Raw genomic sequence first — 17,192 nt, 5'->3', positions numbered from 1 at the left:
AGAACTACAATACCGTGAGGCCAAGCAGTTCAGCTCCCGCGGAGAGGAGGAAGAGGAAGGCAGTAGGAAGGGGAGCAGAAAGGAAGAGTGTCACTCCTGTTGGCTGCCGGGAGTTGTAGTTTTAACTGGGTCGCCTTTGTCGACTTTCCACTTCTGGGGCGCAAGCAAAAGAGAATGAGAGACCACATTTCCTAGAATGCCCTGCGGTGCGTTCAGCCTCACTTCCCCCTTAGGCGGAGAGGAGGATACGGGGAAGCTTGGTAAAAACAGAATTAAAGGGAATGGGTGTCGGAAGCGGAGGGCCTGAAGTTCTCGACTCATAGAAGGGGAGGGGAATGAAAGGCTCTCAGTAAAGAAGGTACAGTATATAAATGTCCAGCGATATGGCGGGCTGGTAAATTGAATGAAATGATCTAATCTAGACTGGAGGTCGTAAAAGAAAAAGGGGGAAGACAATGAATTCTCAGAGTATGTCTTAAGGTCTTTTTTTCTGCCACACTTCTCTGTTGTCATTCCTGCTCCTATTCCAAACCACTGAGGTGCCTAAGTCCCCCTTTCTGCCCTTTCCCCCCTCTCTACTGAGGGTCACTGAGGCGCCATTTGTTTCCTAGTTCCCTGTACATCCTTAAAGTTTAGAGTACAAATAACAATACCTTGGATGCGTATAGAGTCGTATATACATACAAAGCCTTTTAACTAGATATAGTTTGCTACTTACGGCCCTCTCCTCAGAGAGCTATAACAGCTATCATTTACTAAGTTCTAGTATATTCCTGTCGCAGCCTTTACATACACGATATAATTTGATCTTCGTAATAACCTTGTTAGAATCCATGTCGGGAAAGGAAATGACTTACTCAGGTTCACACAGCCCGTAAGTGACTGTTAGGCATTCAGATCTACATCTGTACCTGCAGACAGGGATATAGGCAGGAAAGGTTAGACCAGTTTTATATAAAATAACTAATTTCCCATTACTATTGCTTTATAGTGTACATAATGTGTTCACATATATCATCTCATCCTCCCACCAGTCCTGTAATATGTTACCAGGTATTGTTGACTCCAGAGTAGGAGTTAAGTGACTTACTTGTCCAAGGTCAAATCACTAGTATATCTCTGACGCAGAGAGTGCTTTTTACACTAATTTCTACAAAAGAAAAGAGCTGTTAAGCTCAGACCTTTTGTTAAGCCTCTGAGTCTCTTAGTGAGTCAAGGAGTGGTAAAGATGTTTACCCTTAAGAAGGCAGCACAGCTTTATTTTATTGTGTGCTTTGAAACTGCCTCTTCATGCAAAACACATTGATACGTTAATTAAAAGCTAGTATTGTTTTAATTATTATTGTACAGTTAGCCCCTTTCACTTATTCTGGAAATTCTTGCTTTCTGAAACCTTAGATAAGTGAACTGTCTCAGAATTTCTGAAACATTTGGCACAAAACAGATACACCAGTGCAGTCCATGAGATCATTTGAGTCCTCTACCCCTGCCAAGGGAATTGTTTACCTTGTTGGGTTTTTTGAGTAAATTGAATTTGATGCTTTGAAATGAACCATCTGTAAGACACTCCTAAAGAGTATTAGTGTTGACTTTCACCCTAATTATTGTCTACAATTTTCTTCCAAAGAAACATGTTTGAAAGAGAAATTCTTCAAGTGTTTTTTTCTCACCCAATTCTTCGTGGCCCATGCAAAAAATGATGTTACCTTCATACAAGATAGGTAATGTTACTTAAAGGGATAATTTTCAATAAATTTTTTCTTAATTCATGCAGGAAAAGTTGTTTATTTCCATTCTGACAACAGTTTGGTGATCTTGGGACTGGTTTTTGTTGTTTGTAAGTTGAGAAATTAAATGTGTCCATTAAGTGAAAATCATTGTTTACTGTTACTGAGAAGTTACACTTGCAGTGGAATTTTATTCTCCGCATACAGAATCCAAAGAATTGAATTATAAAAGCTTCAGAGCACATGAAAGATAATGGTAGTGTGCACACTGGCATGCACTTTTATGTCTTGACATCACCAAGGCAGATTTTCCATACTGATAATACATTTAAACAATGAAATAGATTTTTTCAAATTGCATCTGAATGTGTCATTCTGAATCATACTTGACAAAATCATACTTGGCAAAACCCTACTGAAGAAATGGGTGGCCTCGCTCTGGCTTGTCAAGCACTGTCCATTTGACTAATCCATGGTCCCCATATGAAACCTTGATTAGTTAGAAACATTCTTCCCAAACTAAATCTGACATTTAAGCTCATTTGTTACTATAGTTCTACTAGTTTTAAGAACGATACTTTTGAGAGGAAAAAACAAAATACCCTGGCATAAGGCACAGTAGGGGAAAGGGGGAATTAAATTTTCAATCAATTCTGGAGTTAAATTAGGTCATTTAACCTACAAATCACTTATTTAACAAGTCTATAGATGCAAAGTTCAGAAAGAAGAAAGCTTTTAAATAAAGGGGTAATGATATGTTTTCTTTTTTTAATAGTTTATTTATTTGTTAGAAAGAAAGAGCACAAGCAGGGGGAGCAGCAGGCAAAGGTAGAAGCAGGCTCCCCACTGAGCAAGGAGCACGATGTGGGACTTGATCCCAGGAATCCGGGATCATGACCCAAAGTGAAGGTAGACAACCAACCGCGCCACCCAGGCATCCCAAGGGGCAATGATACTAACCATACCAAGTTCAATATGTGAATTAATCTTTTATAGGCATTTAGAAGGCATGGGTACCTGTAAAGTAAGAAAATTTTGTTAGGACAAAATATGACATGCTGTTTCTTACAAAGCCATAGAAGTGCAGAAAACTTCTAACCTGCTTATGTGAGATACACATGCTTCCTTCCTCTTCTTCCCAAATTATATGACCTTAATTGTCTAATAACTTCCACAAGAACTTTATGAGATTCTTAATAGTTCTTGTTCCTGTCTCAGTATTCCAGATGGGGAAATGAACTGAGTCCCTGTTAGCTGCTCTGATACATACCTCTTCTACCACCTTTATCCAGCATCACTTCTTTTTTTTTAAATTTTTTAAAATATTTTATTTATTTGAGAGAGAGAAATCACAACTAGGCAGAGAGGCAGGCAGAGAGAGAAGAGGAAGCAGGCTCCCCGTGGAGCAGAGAGCCCGATGTGGGGCTCAGTCCCAGGACTCTGGGATCATGACCTGAGCTGAAGGCAGAGGCTTTAACCCACTGAGCCACCCAGGCGCCGCCCCCCGCATCACTTCTATCTGAATTGCCAAAATGTAGTTAAAACCGAAACCCTTTCCCTACCCCTCACCCTATAAATTTCTAGTAGGACACTTCTAAAATTCCTGTATTGCTGTTAACATACCTAGTAAATGCAAAAGCAAGAGGCATCCACTTAAGAGAACAACCATCGTTTTTTTCTCTTTTATATTGGAAAAGGAAAGGAATCATAACTTTGGGGATTGTTAAAAGTCAGCCACATACTTTTTTTTTTTTTTTGAGATTATTTTATTTATTACAGAGAGAGCACAAGAGGAAGGAGGGGGAGAGGGAAAGGAAGAATCAGTCTGCCCACTGAGCAGGAATCCTTGATGTTGAGCTCAATCCCAGGACCTCTGAAGCATAACCTGAGCCAAAGGCAGATGCTTAACCAACTGAACCACCCAGGTGCCCCAGCCACATGCTTTCTTATATGAAATATACATTTGTACTAAGAGTTGACTATATTCTTCCAGATTTATCTCCCAGTCAGACTTTGAGTCACAAGCTTTTGCTGAATCTCAGGGTGGACACGGACTTTATTACTGGAATAGGTATTATAGGAGCTCAAAGGGACACAGAGGTCATCCCTGACCCAGAGGAACTCAGAGTCTAACAGAAGAAATAGGCACAACCAAATTGTTCATTAATACAGGTAGAATAAAACATATAATTGATCAAAACAATACAAGAAAATAAATTTCACAGATGCTATGAAAAAAATTATTGAGGGCTTACTATAGGGTGGGTGTTTTTAAGAATACTATCTTAATCTTTAAAACAATCCTGCGAGGGGTTCCTGGGTGGCTTAGTTGGTTAAGCATCTGCCTTCAGCTCAGGTCATGATCCCAGGGTTCTGGGATCTAGCCCTGCATCAGTGGAACCCCTTGTGGGGAGCCTGCTTCTCCTTCTCCCTCTGCCACTCTCCCTGCTTGTGCTCGCTCGCGCTCACTCTCTCTCTCTCTTTCTCTCTCTGTCAAATGGATAAATAATATCTTTTTTTTTTTAAATTTATTTGACAGAGAGAGATCACAAGTAGGCAGAGAGGCAGGCAGAGAGGCAGGCAGAGAGAGGGGAAGGAAGCAGGCTTCCCGCTGAGCAGAGAGCCCGATGCGGGGCTGGATCCCAGGACCCTGAGATCATGACCTGAGCCGAAGGCAGCGGCTTAACCACTGAGCCACCCAGGCGCCCCTGGATAAATAATATCTTTAAGGAAAAAAAAAATCCTGTGACATAGGTAGTATTGTTTTTATTATACAGATGAGAAGATTTAACTCTGGAAGGTTAACATTATTATTATCATCATTATTACCACCCAGCTAGCAAGTAGCAGAGCTGGGCTTCCAGTGAAGGTTTTCGTCCATGTTCACTCACACTTTCCACTGCATCACAGCTGCTTTGTGATTTGAGAGAGAATTAGCCAAGAAGTGAGTGCAAACTGATGGCCAGTGGCAAAACTTGGCTTACATGTGTTTTTGTTTGGCCAGTAGCAGTTTAACTTTTTTTTATTTTTATTTTTATTTTTTTTTTTAAGATTTTATTTATGTATTTGACAGAGAGAGATCACAAGTAGGCAGAGAGGTAGGCAGAGAGGCAGGCAGAGAGAGAGTGAGAGGGAAGCAGGCTCCCCGCGGAGCAGAGAGCCCGATGCGGGACTCGATCCCAGGCCCCTGAGATCATGACCTGAGCCGAAGGCAGTGGTTTAAACCACTGAGTGTGAACATCTTTGCACAGTGGCCAGCACTTTACTCTAACATCATATACCAGGTCCCCTTGAGACATATTACTTGCCTGGCTCCAGAAAGCATTTGTGTTTTCTGTATCAGACAGCAACTGGGGACAGAGAGGAGCAATTCTCAAAAGGCTCATGAAAAAGGTATTTTAAAGGGCAGAAGGAGGGCTTTGTGAACAGGAGTTGTAGAGAGGGATGCCTGGGTGGCTCAGTCAGTTAAGGTAGGCTGCTGAGCCTACATTCATGTGGTAAAGGTCAAATTCTACCCAGTCACATCTCTACATTGCCCAATAGAACTACTTGCAGTGATGGAAAAGTCCTATGTCTGTCCTCCTGTCCATTATGGCAACCACTAGCCACATGTGGCTATTAAGTACTTGAAATGCAGCTAGTGCAACTTAGGAACTGATTTGTTAACTTCATTTAATTTTTAAAAAGATTTTATTTATTTATTTGACAGAGATCACAAGTGGACAGAGAGGCAGGAAGAAAGAGGGGGGAAACCAGGCTCCCTGCTGAGCAGAGAGCTTGATGCGGGGCTCGATCCCAGGACTCTGAGATCATGACGTGAGCTGAAGGCAGAGGCTTAACCTACTGAGACACCCAGGTGCCCCTAACTTTATTTAATTTTAATTAAATTTAAGTAGCCACATGTGGCTGTGGCTCTTTGTTGGCAGGACAAATCTAAGTCCTTACAGCTATTAATTCTACATTAAAAATAGTGATTCCCCAAATTCCAGTGAGTTCCTCACTCTGGTGGGGGTCAAGGGATGGGGACTGACTATAAAAGGGAACAAGGGAACTTTTTAGGATCATGGAAATATTCTTCATCTTGATTATGGTGATGACATGGATGTATACATTTGCCAGAACTCATCCAACTGAACTCTTAAAAAGCGTGCATTTGTTTGTGTAAATTATACCTCAATAAAGTCAGTTTTAAAAAAGAAAAAAGGGGCACCTGGATGGTGCAGTCAGTTAAGCATCTAACTTTTGGTTCTGGCTTAGGTCATGATCTTAGGGTCCTGGGATCCAGACCCACATCAGTCTCTGTGCTCAGCTCAGAGTCTGCCTGAGATTCTCTCTCTCTCTCCCTCTGCCCCTTCTGCTTGTGTTCTCTCTCTTTCTCTCTCGTGTTCTCTCTCTCTCTCTCTCTTTCCCTCAAATAAATAAATACTTTTAAAAATGCGCGGAGTAAAAGAAAAAAAGAGTTGAGTTCCTGAGTTCCAGAGATAGATGTTCCACCTCTAGTCTATTTAAAGCATGCCTTCTGCAATCCCATTTTTCCCCCTAAGAACCAGCAAAGTCTTAACTACATTACAGGACCCTGGGGGACCTGGCTACTTCAGACATTATTTCCTTGGCTCATGCCTCTGTCACACACCTTGTTGGTCCTCAAACACTCCAAGCACATTCCTGTCTTAAGGCCTTTGCACTTGCTTTTCTTCGGATTGGAAAACTTTCCCCAGGTGATCATTTAGGTGTCTGCTCAAATGTTATCCCCAGCAAGATGCCACTCCTGCCATCCTCTCAAAAATAACACCTCTGTCCTTTTAACCCTCCTACTCACTTTCTTTACAGCACTAATCAGTATCTGAAATTATATAATTACTTGTCTATTGTCCTCCTTGCCCATTAGACTGTAAGGCTGTTCATAAAGGCAGGCAGTTTGTTGATTGTTAGATTCCCTGTGCCAGGCACACAGTAGCCTCAACAAATATTGCTGAGTGAATGAATGGCTATCATCCATGGCAGTGTTTCTGAGACTGAGATCCAAGCATACACCTTCATAGAAAATCCACAAATTCTCTAAAAAATGTTTTAAAAACCTGTGTTGGCATTCTGGTACTAATATAAAACAATATTTATGAATTCTCAAATGAGCACCTTAAAACATGAGTTTTGAATGCCTGAGTTCATGTAGAGTTTAGGATTTTGTACCGGATGAAAACCAAAGGACATCATGACAAAATGTATAACGATTTCATGGTTATTTGATAGAGTTGGGTCATCACATGTCACACAGTAGCCTAGAGAGGCCAAACTCAAAAGAGCCAACACTCCAACTGCAGTGCTACATTCCAGTTAGAAACAAATTGCACAAAGCACACGTGCATGTGGACACAAACATACACACTCATTCAGAATAACTTAGTAGCTGTAAGTAAATACACAGGAATTGTTTTGTGGTTTCCAGCAATAATCAGATTAGAGACTCAAGATGTCATGCTTAACAAGGGGTGAGGCCCCTGGCTTAGTTGGTAGAACATGTAACTCTTTTTTTTTTTTTTTTAAGATTTTATTTATTTATTTGACACAGAGAGATCACAAGTAGACAGAGAGGCAGTCAGAGAGAGAGGAGAAAGCAGGCTCCCTGCTGAGCAGAGAGCCGGATGCAGGGCTTGATCCCAGGATCCTGGGATCATGACCTGAGCTGAAGGTAGAGGCTTTAACCCACTGAGCTACCCAGGTGCCCCAGAACATGTAACTCTTGATCTTAGGGTCCTGAGTTCAAGCCCCACGTTGGGCATAGAACTTACTTAAAAAAAAAAAAAAGTCAATAAGTCAGTCAGAGAAAGACAATTATCTTTTATGATCTCCCTCATATGAGGAAGTTGAGAGGCAACGTGGGGGTTTGGGGGGTAGGAAAAGAATAAATGAAACAAGATGACATCCGGAGGGAGACAAACCATAAGAGACTCTTAATCTCACAAAACAAACTGAGGGTTGCGGGGGGGAGGGGGGGGAGGCTGGTAGGGAGAGGGGGGTGGGGTTATGGACGTTGGGGAAGGTATGTGCTGTGAAGTGTTTAAACCTGGCGATTCACAGACCTGTACCCCTGGGACTAATAATACATTATATGTTAATAAAAAAATAAAAAATTTTAAAAAGTCAGATACTCACAAATCTAACTCTATCTTATAATAAGTGACTGCTTTACAGTTACCGGGTGATAATTAAAATTGGCATTCCAGGATTTTGTAGCACTAGAGTTTTTATTGAAATATGTGATCTGATCTCAAACTAGCTGCAGAAAACCTGAGAGTTATTAATACAGTGTATTTGTGCAAGCAGGTATCATTGCATTGACATTATTAAAGTAAACAGACACATTTAATATAGATCAGAAGTTGCCTCTTAATGCTCATAAGCCCAACAGTTCACAGTTCAAATTAACATTAATTTTAAACGGTTGGATGAAATAACCACTGTCCTTGGGGCAGGAGAGTGCTTATCACTGCAGTTATATTACTATTCCTTCTTTCATTTTTTCTTTCCCTTTATTTAAAACCCAAAGGGTACTTTTGGTATAAAAGAAAATAGGTTCAAGAGTTTACTGAAAGAAACACTTTATCTTCATTCCCGTTACAATCTCGAGTTTTTGTAGTATATCCTGATGTCTCCATCTGAACCTTCTAGTGCTGTCCCCTAAACACAGTCTAATTCAATTCCCTTCATGGGTATGACATAAAGAGTCAGAAAAAGCATTACTTGACATTTTTTTTATACATAGAGTCAGAGAAGAACAAAATACAGGCATCATATTTTCTTAGCCCTTTGGATCATTTACATAAATCCTTTCATAATATTCCAAGATAAAATGCATTATAATTATGTACAAGAATATAAATGCAGTCTGCAACATTTCTATTTCGGTGGGCAGGAAGGTATTAGAAATTATGCATGTACTCAATTAAAGCATCAGCACTAGGTGTCAGTAGACCACAACATTGGAGAGGGCCTTAATTTGGGCATTGGTCAAATAGCAATAAATGGACGTATGTCTTTCACAGTAACACCTCTTGCTGAGCATTTTCTCCTTCAAATACTAATTTTCAGCCTGACCTTACTAAGTGTGCTCCACAAATTCTATGGATATTAATAGGTATCATGTTTAAGGGAGGGGTATAGTCAAGTAAATTTGAAACAATAGGTAAATGATGTTAGTTTTCTTCTTTTTCCACTAAGGACTTCTCAGAGCCTTTCTATGCTGATATGACACTCTTAACTCCAGAAGACAAGTAGTGACGCTTCTAGAATGTCTGGGGAGAGAAGGGCTTAGTGGCAAGAGTTGACTTGCAGCATAACATACTAGGATGTATTACATCTTTCATTTTGCACATTACTTTATTTACCCTGTATATTTTGGGGTGATCTGGGAGTACTGATAGAGATAACAGGAATGTTAATACGCTAAGCCACCCTTGGCATTATTATTGACGTGTAGCACTTCCACACCCCCATAGCCACAAAGACATTTTCAGTCTGTGTCAGAGACATATATTTTAGGAAAAAACAACACAGAGAAATAGTGCCTCTCATCATGGTCTCTGCTTTCATCAGTGTGCTTAAAAGGGGGTTAATGCTCATCAGTATTTTCTGGTAGTTCATGGAGGCTTTTTTCCATTTAATGTTTTCATCTAGCTGACATGTATTTTTACACAGGATATAAGAGAGAGATTCAACTTATTTATCTATTTATTTTATATCGCAAAATACCAGTTGCCCCAAAACCTTGCACAAATATGTTTTTGGTTTTATTTTTAGGTCCATAACACTTCAGATCCACTTACCAGTAAGTTCACAATGTAAAACAGACCATTATGGCTGAAATGTAAACTAATGAGAGTTACTTCAATTTACCAGCAGCCCTTACCCCCATTCCCACCTCCCCACAAGGTGTACTTTGAAACACTGGAAAAATTCATCCCCTCATAAATGGCTTGAAATGCCCTTCTTTAATATGCTACATTAATATGTTTACTTCCCAGTTATTTTTCTGTTTTTCTGCCAGTCTCATACTTTAATTAATTTATAGAGTCTCAGACCTTTTTAATGTGACAGGAGAAGAAATTGAAACATTTAATAAATAACATGAGATTTGGGCAGACCCATAAAATTAGCATATTTCTTTAAAATGTTTGTTATTGGTAAGAGTTGACCAAGTCCCTTCAATATTTAGAAGATTAACTTGGTAAAACCATATACCGGTATGTTACAAGTTTACCATGTTGATACTCTTTGACTTACAAACCACTTATAAGATTTAACCCTAAAGAAATAGCTAGAAATGTATGAGAAAATTTTGCTGTTGTTTATATTATTGATAGTATTGAAAATGTTCCAAATTTTAACAATGCAGGACTGGTTAAATGAATCCTGGCACAGCCATGAGCTGGGATACTCTAGCCATTACAGTGATGTCATAAAAAAGAAAAATACCTTATTGAGTGCTTATGATTAATCTGGTACTGTACCAGTCACCTTGATTGTCTTAAGCCTAACAATATCCCTAGATGATAAGTATCATTATTCCCATTCATAGAAGAGAAAACATAGAACTTGAAACAGCTAGTAAAATAGTGTTGCTGGAATTCAACCCATGTCTGCTCTTAACCCTTGTTCTTAATCACTGTCCTAATGATATGGGAAAATATTCACTATTTCCTGATAAGCTATTGTTTTACAAACCATTTTTTTTTAAAGTAGGTTCCACATCTAATGTAGGGTTTGAACTCCTGACCCTGAGATCAAGAGTCTCATGCTCTCTACCAACTGAGCTAGCCAGGTACCTCAAATGAAAATAGTCCCATTTTTATTTTATTTTTTTTAAAGATTTTATTTATTTATTTGACAGAGATCACAAGTAGGCAGAGAGGCAGGCAGAGAGAGAGGGTGAAGCAGGCTCCCCGCTGATCAGAGAGCCCGATGCGGGACTCAATCCCAGGACCCTGGGATGACCTGAGCCGGAGGCAGAGGCTTTAACCCACTGAGCCATCCAGGTGCCCCTATTTTTAAAGCAATCTCTACACAACATGGGGCTCAAACTTACAAGCCCAAGATCAAGAGCCTCCCACTTTCCCAACTGAGCCAGTCAGGTGCCCCCGATGATAAGCTATTGTTTTAATGTAGTTTAACTGACATTAAAATAAACAACAAGAAAAAAAGTCCTCCTATATGAAATCCCTCTCCTAAGTTAGTTATGCTTAGTCATTTTTTTTTTTTTGCCCAGAATGAATTTACCTCTACACATGTTTTTTAAGTTGATTTTTGAAGTTTTAAATGCCTGCTTTAAGAATTCAAACAGTACTGAATACTATAAAGTAGCTGTACCTTTAATCACAAATTATATATATGATTGGATATACTCACAGGCTCTTTTTTATGTTCCCTCAGTTCTGTCTCTTCTTGCTCTGGTGTCAGCTTTAGGCAAAGTGAGGAGAAGGATCGGTGAAGGTCTAGATGGCTAACTTTGAACACAGGAGAGTCCCTTACATGTGTAGCATGGTGGTTAGAAGTGCTGGTTCTGGAGTTCAGTTGGTTAGACTGAGTCCCAGCTTTTGAATTTGAGCAGCTTGCTTGTCTTCTTTGTGCATCAGTGTCTTCATTAAATGAAGGTGGTCACTGAACCTACCTCATAAGATCGTGGTGAGGATTAAACTAATTGATGCACGTAAAGTGCTTAGAACAGTGCCTGGGACACAGTAAATGTTCAACCATTAGCTACAATGGTTGTTGATGATGATGATGGTATGTTGCATGTGTGCAGAGATGAGGAAAAGAAGAGAAATAACTCATGAGTGCTTACTATGTACCATATGCCTGCATGATCTCTCCATTTGATCTTTCTGAATTAGATATTTTTATTACCTTTTTATAAAGATGAGGAACCTAAAAATTCAGGGTGGTTCTATATGGAAGGGATAGAATATATTATTAGACCCATTTCTAGGACTAAGGACAATACAAATACCAAAAGCTTCCTGACTAGAAAGTAGAAAAATGTGGAGGAATGAGATGAGAAACAGGCCTGCAGAGTCATACCACCCTTTGGGCCAAGGGCCAGTGTTCCAACATTCAGGACTGAGTGGGTATCAGAAAACTGCTTTGAAACCCCAACTGCTTTTACACTGGTTGTATTTGCTGTAAATATTTCTTGTTTTCTTCTCCCTTTGTATGTACCAAAATTATTTCTGAACTACCAGTCTGTCTCAGTTTGTATTTTGAGGGAATAAAAAGGAAAAAGGAATCTTTGGGCACCTTCTGGAGCTTTCAGGTAGGACATGTCAGACACCAGGTGTCCTAGGCTTCAAATGTTAGAAGCCTAAGAGGGAAAAGAATGCAGGGAAGAAAATCCTTGAGGTGCATGGGTGGCTCAGTTCATTAAGCATCTGCCCCTAGTTGGAGCCTAGTTGGGCTCCCTGCTCAGCATGGAGCCTGCTTTTCCTCCTTCCTGCTTATGTTCGTTCTAGCTATCTCTGTCGCTGTCTCTATCTCTCAGGTAAGTAACTAAAATCTAAGAAAGAAAGAAGGAAGGAAGGAAAGAAAGAAAGAAAGAAAAATAAAGAAAGGAAAAAAAGAAAGAAAAAGAAAGGGAAAGAAAGAAAAAAGAAATCTTTCTCAGAGGCTTCTGGAGTGTTCTCTGCTCTAACCTTAGAAGCTTTTGAATAATGTTGCCTAGAGAACGGCCTTTTACTTACTCATCTGTCCAGCATGACTCATCCCTAAGAGTGTGGAGTAAGTGAAATTTTAGAGTATTTATGTTTCTGTGACTTTTATAAACATGGTGATGTGGAAAGAGCATGGACTTTGGAATTGGACAGGCCTAAACTTTGTCACCTGGTACTTGTGTCCTTGTGGGCTAGTTAATATCATCTCTGGGCTTGGGGCGCTGAGTGGCTAGGTCAGTTAAGCATCTGCCTTTGGCTTGGGTCATGATCCCAGAGTCCTGGGATCAAGCCCCACATCAGGCTTCTTGCTCAGCAGGGAGCCTACTTCTCCCTCTCCCTCTGCTCCTCCCCTTGCTTGCACTTGTTCTCTCTCAAATAAATAAATAAATAAAATCTTTAAAAAAAAAAAACTTCTCTGTGAATCGTCATGTATAAAATAGGAATAATGAAAATCCGTTTCACAGAATTGTAATGGACATGAAATGAGGCAGCAAAAATGAAAATCTAACCTCTGGCACAAAGTATAAAGAATTACTCTGGGCACTCATGCCTTGCCTTTCTCTGTCAAACTGTGGGTTCAGAGTGAGCATTTGGCCACATCTTGTATTTATTTTTATACTTTACTACTATATCCCTGTGCAGTGCTTTGTTTACAGTGAGCATCCTATAAATAGGGACTTTGCAACACTGGCATGCATGCGCAGGAGTGGACTAATGGGCAAACAATTTTAGGTGTGTCCTAATGTTGATTAATCCATTTATCCTGTCAGAAAGAAAAACTGCCAAATGTCAATCAATGACATGTGCAGTCAGGGCTGAAGAGTTGGGCAGGTTGTTCCCTGCACAGGGCCAGCGGCTCCGGGGGACAGTGGGCACCAAGCCCACGGCCCCCTCTACTTGCAGAGCCCCCTGAGAGCTCCTTGTTTCCGTTAACTCAAAGGCAGTCTTGTGGATGAACCACAGCCTCATCTCTTCCAACACCTGGGGTTCCTCTTACAGACTTGTATTGCTTGATTTAAATTGTTTTCTTTTTCTCTTTATTATTAAATGCTTAAAAGGCAAAAAAGATACTGTGATATTTATTTACCCATCCTTTGAGATGAGTAATTGTTATCACTTCTTTGAAACTATAACATAATTTCAGACTTTTAGAAAAGTTGAAAAAATATTAGAGTTTCCACACACCTTTCAGTTTCCCAAGTGTCAAAATTTACCCACTTGCTCATCCTTAGCTCTCTAAATTACATATGCAGATTATGTTTTTGGACCATTTAGGAGAAAGTTCCCTTCTTCCCACTTCATTCCTTTGTTCTTTCATTCCTTCCTTTCTTCATCTCAAATAAAATACTTCTTGCTTCACCCACTCCCACTCCCTTCTCTCCCTCCCTGCCCTTCCTTACCTTTGTTAGGAAACCTGCTGTGTTACATGTTTTTGTTCCTTTACTACGTATGATTAGATCTACAGATACTGAACTTTCATTATTCTTTGAGACTTGCTTTGTGACCCAGTACATGATCACTTTTACGACTTTTCCTTATGACCTGAGAAAGACTATGTACTCTTTAAATGAGCCAGGGGGCGCCTGGGTGGCACAGTGGGTTAAAGCCTCTGCCTTTGGCTCAGGTCATGATCCCAGGGTCCTGGGATCAAGCCCCACATCAGGCTCTCTGCTCAGCGGGGAGCCTGCTTCCTCCTCTCTCTGCATCCTTGTGATCTCTGTCTGGCAAATAAATAAAAATCTTCAAAAATTTAAAAAAAAAATACATGAGCCAATAGCAGGGTGCGTGTGTGGCTCAGTCAGTTAAGGGGCCGCCAAGCTCAAATCAGGATCCTAGGGTTCTGGGATCTCAGGGTTCTGGAGTTGAGCCCCGCGGCAGGCCCCTTGCACAGTGAGGGGTCTGCTTCTCCCTCTACCTCTCCCCGTGGCTTGTGCTCGCTTTCTCACTCACTCTCTCTCTCTCTCTCTCAAATAAATACGTAAAATCTTAAAAAAAAAAAATGAGCCAATAGTTATAAACCACTTGCAACAGTGCCTCACACATTATAAGCACTGTGTGGTTTATATTTTTAAGACAGTGTACAGTTATATATAAATCCACTGGCTAAAATTTGTTAACCATCTTGTTCAAATTTTGTATACCCGATCCGTCAACTTTTAAAGAAGTTTGCTAAAATCTCCCTGTGATCGTGGATCTGTATATTTTTGCATGTATTCTGCCAGCCTTTGCTCGCTGGCTTAGAAGTGAGAGATTCTGGTCAGTTATCTGCATTCCACTGCTAATCCCTCCTGTTAGTGTTTCATTGCACAGCGGAGAACTAGGATGGAAGTTAGGGCACTGACTGAAGGGAAAAGGCATTACGGGGAAATGGAAGTTTATGAATCCAAACACACAGAGAATCACAGTGGTGGTGACATCTCTTTTTTGTAAGCTTTTGCTCTGCAGCCTAATCATCATTTGCTACACCCTGATATTTCTCCTCCCAAATGCCCCCACCATGCATTGCACCATCTCACCCCACTCCCTCCCCCGCCATCCCTCAACCATAATTCTTCTGAAGTTTAAGCCAATTTGGGGGATAATATTCTCCAAATGCCCTCTCCAATATTTCAAAACTAAATTTCAACATTTTGATGATATTTATGGGACTGGAAGCTGGGGAAGAAATGTTCCTTAACTGATTCATTAAAAATCGATATTGTTGACTATATTATGATAAACAGAATATGCATGGAGAGTGGGAAAACAGACATGAAATAAATAAAACCTGTGAAAATTGCTGAAAGAGAAAAGAACTGTTTCTGTAAGGAAGAAAATAGGGGGTCGGGGTGTGTCCTGTGATGTTTTGTGGAAGGATGTTCCAAGAGGAGTGACCAGCTCTGAGAAGGTCATGGCCAGAACTGAACTTGGCGGCTGAAGGGCTGAAAAAAGCCAGCAGGGCTGGATCCCAGTGAGTAGCGGAGAGCCTGCAGGAGAGGCGCCAGCTAGTTCAGGGAGGGCTGTATGAGCCATGTTAGAGCTTTTGATTTTATCCCAGGAACTGGAATGCATTAAAAGGTGTTGAGCAGAGAAGGAGGTGACCACATTTATGGTTTTAAATATAACTCTAGCTAGAAGGTGGAGAATGACTGCAGAAGATCAAGAATGGAAGCAGGGGTACCATTCACAGCAGCTTTGGCAAATGGGGCTTTTGGTGAGCTCAGAATATGTCTCCCTCTTCTCAGAGAGTTTACTAAAACCACAACAGCAAGTGAAACACTTTAACTTCATCTGTAAAAGATCCTTTGTACAGTTTGTGGTGACCATCATAGACTGTTATAGATAGAGTTATAACCACAACTCCACCTCCAATTTAAATTTTGTAGAACTTTTTATTTTGAAAAATTTAACTTTCATTTAAAATGTACAACTAATTCCCATTACCTTGGAAATTACTTACTCAATGATTGTCAAGTTTGCTGACATTTACTTCATCTATCACTTTTTTTTCTTCCTTTGTAGAATTATTTAAAAGCAAATCCCAAATATATAATTTTGTCCCTTCATATTAAGGATCCATCTCCAAAATATGAACATTTTCTTACATACCACAAAGCCATAGTCACAAAATTAACAATTTATTGCTAACATCTAATGCCAATTTCATAACCAGATTTCTTTAATGTCTCAAAAATGTCTTTTCATAGTTAGTTTTGTTCAAATCAGAATCTAAATAAGACCTGCACAGCGCATTTGATTATTAGATCTTTTAAGTCTCTTAATCCACATTACTGCTTTTTCTTTTTTTCCCTCCTTTTTTTCCATTTTAAAATTTATGTTATTGACTTGTAGAAACTGGATTAATCCTATAAAATGTCTAACTATTTTATAATGAAAACTGTTTTTTAAAAAACAAGATAAAATATGGGGTTTGAGCCTTTAAACTTCCAGTAAGTCAGACCATCTCTCTGGAATGTCCTCTGAAGTGTCTGGCATATAACACAGTTGGTGAACCATAAACACTCACCACACTTGGCATGCAAGCTGTTAAATAAGAGTGCTTGTGCTTAATGTTTTAATTTTATCGCTCAGTCTTCTCAGGTTCTTGACCTGCTTACTTACTGTGATTTGTCTACTGTTATTAAATTAACAGAATCTGAAAATAGCAGTTTCTCAAATGTTTTCAAAAGCAATTAAGATAATGCTTCAGTTTGCTAACCTCAGCCCTTTTCACTTCAGAAATTAGAAAATTAAAAATAGTTGAACTGGCATTAATAAAAAGCCAGGTTTTGTTCCACTTCTAGGATGCACAGAAAAAGCAGTGGCCAAACAATGTGTGTTTCCTTCACCTCAATGTTGGTCTCTCCGAAAAGGATGACTTTGATTTCTTCGCTATAATTAACCTCTGTAGCCAATGGAGTAGAGTCTTATTATCTGCAGTAAATAGAACTAGATCACTAGTTCTTTTGGCTTTGCTGTTTCAATAGGTTATAGTGCATACATATTATTGACAATACCATGTTTATATAAAATACCATGTTTGTATAAAATGTTGGCATAGGGAAAACTGGATAAAGAGTATATGGGAACTCTGTACTATCTTTACAACTCCTCCAAATATAAAATTATTTCAAAGTAAGACTTTTTTTTTTTTTTTTTTTAAGAGAGGGAGAGAAGGGTGGGGAGGGGTGGAGAGAGAATCGTAAGCAAACTTCATGCCCAGCATGGAGCCCAACGTGGGGCTCCATCTCAGGACCCCAAAATCATGACCTGAACAGTGATCAAG

At 39.8% G+C, this 17,192-nt stretch overlaps 1 protein-coding gene across 7 annotated transcripts in view; it reads left to right on the top strand.

The window, feature by feature from the left end:
- The first annotated feature begins 183 nt into the window (after positions 1-183).
- Positions 184-17,192, top strand: part of SGK3 (serum/glucocorticoid regulated kinase family member 3) — a 183,164-nt gene continuing 166,155 nt past the window's right edge. For 5 of the 7 annotated variants that reach the window (XM_046020129.1, XM_046020090.1, XM_046020081.1 and 2 more), the window contains exon 1: positions 237-358. The gene's annotated coding sequence lies outside the window, so the exon portion shown is untranslated. Of the gene's footprint in view, positions 207-236; positions 359-1,627; positions 1,722-17,192 lie in introns of those variants that run through there. The other 2 variants (XM_046020098.1, XM_046020112.1) reach the window with 2 other exon arrangements.

This window comes from Meles meles, chromosome 1 (genome assembly GCF_922984935.1).
Source record: "Meles meles chromosome 1, mMelMel3.1 paternal haplotype, whole genome shotgun sequence".
In the NCBI taxonomy this organism is placed as follows: domain Eukaryota; kingdom Metazoa; phylum Chordata; class Mammalia; order Carnivora; family Mustelidae; genus Meles; species Meles meles.
The sequence above is the reverse complement of the archived record's forward strand: the minus strand, read 5'-3'. Positions and strand labels throughout refer to the sequence as shown.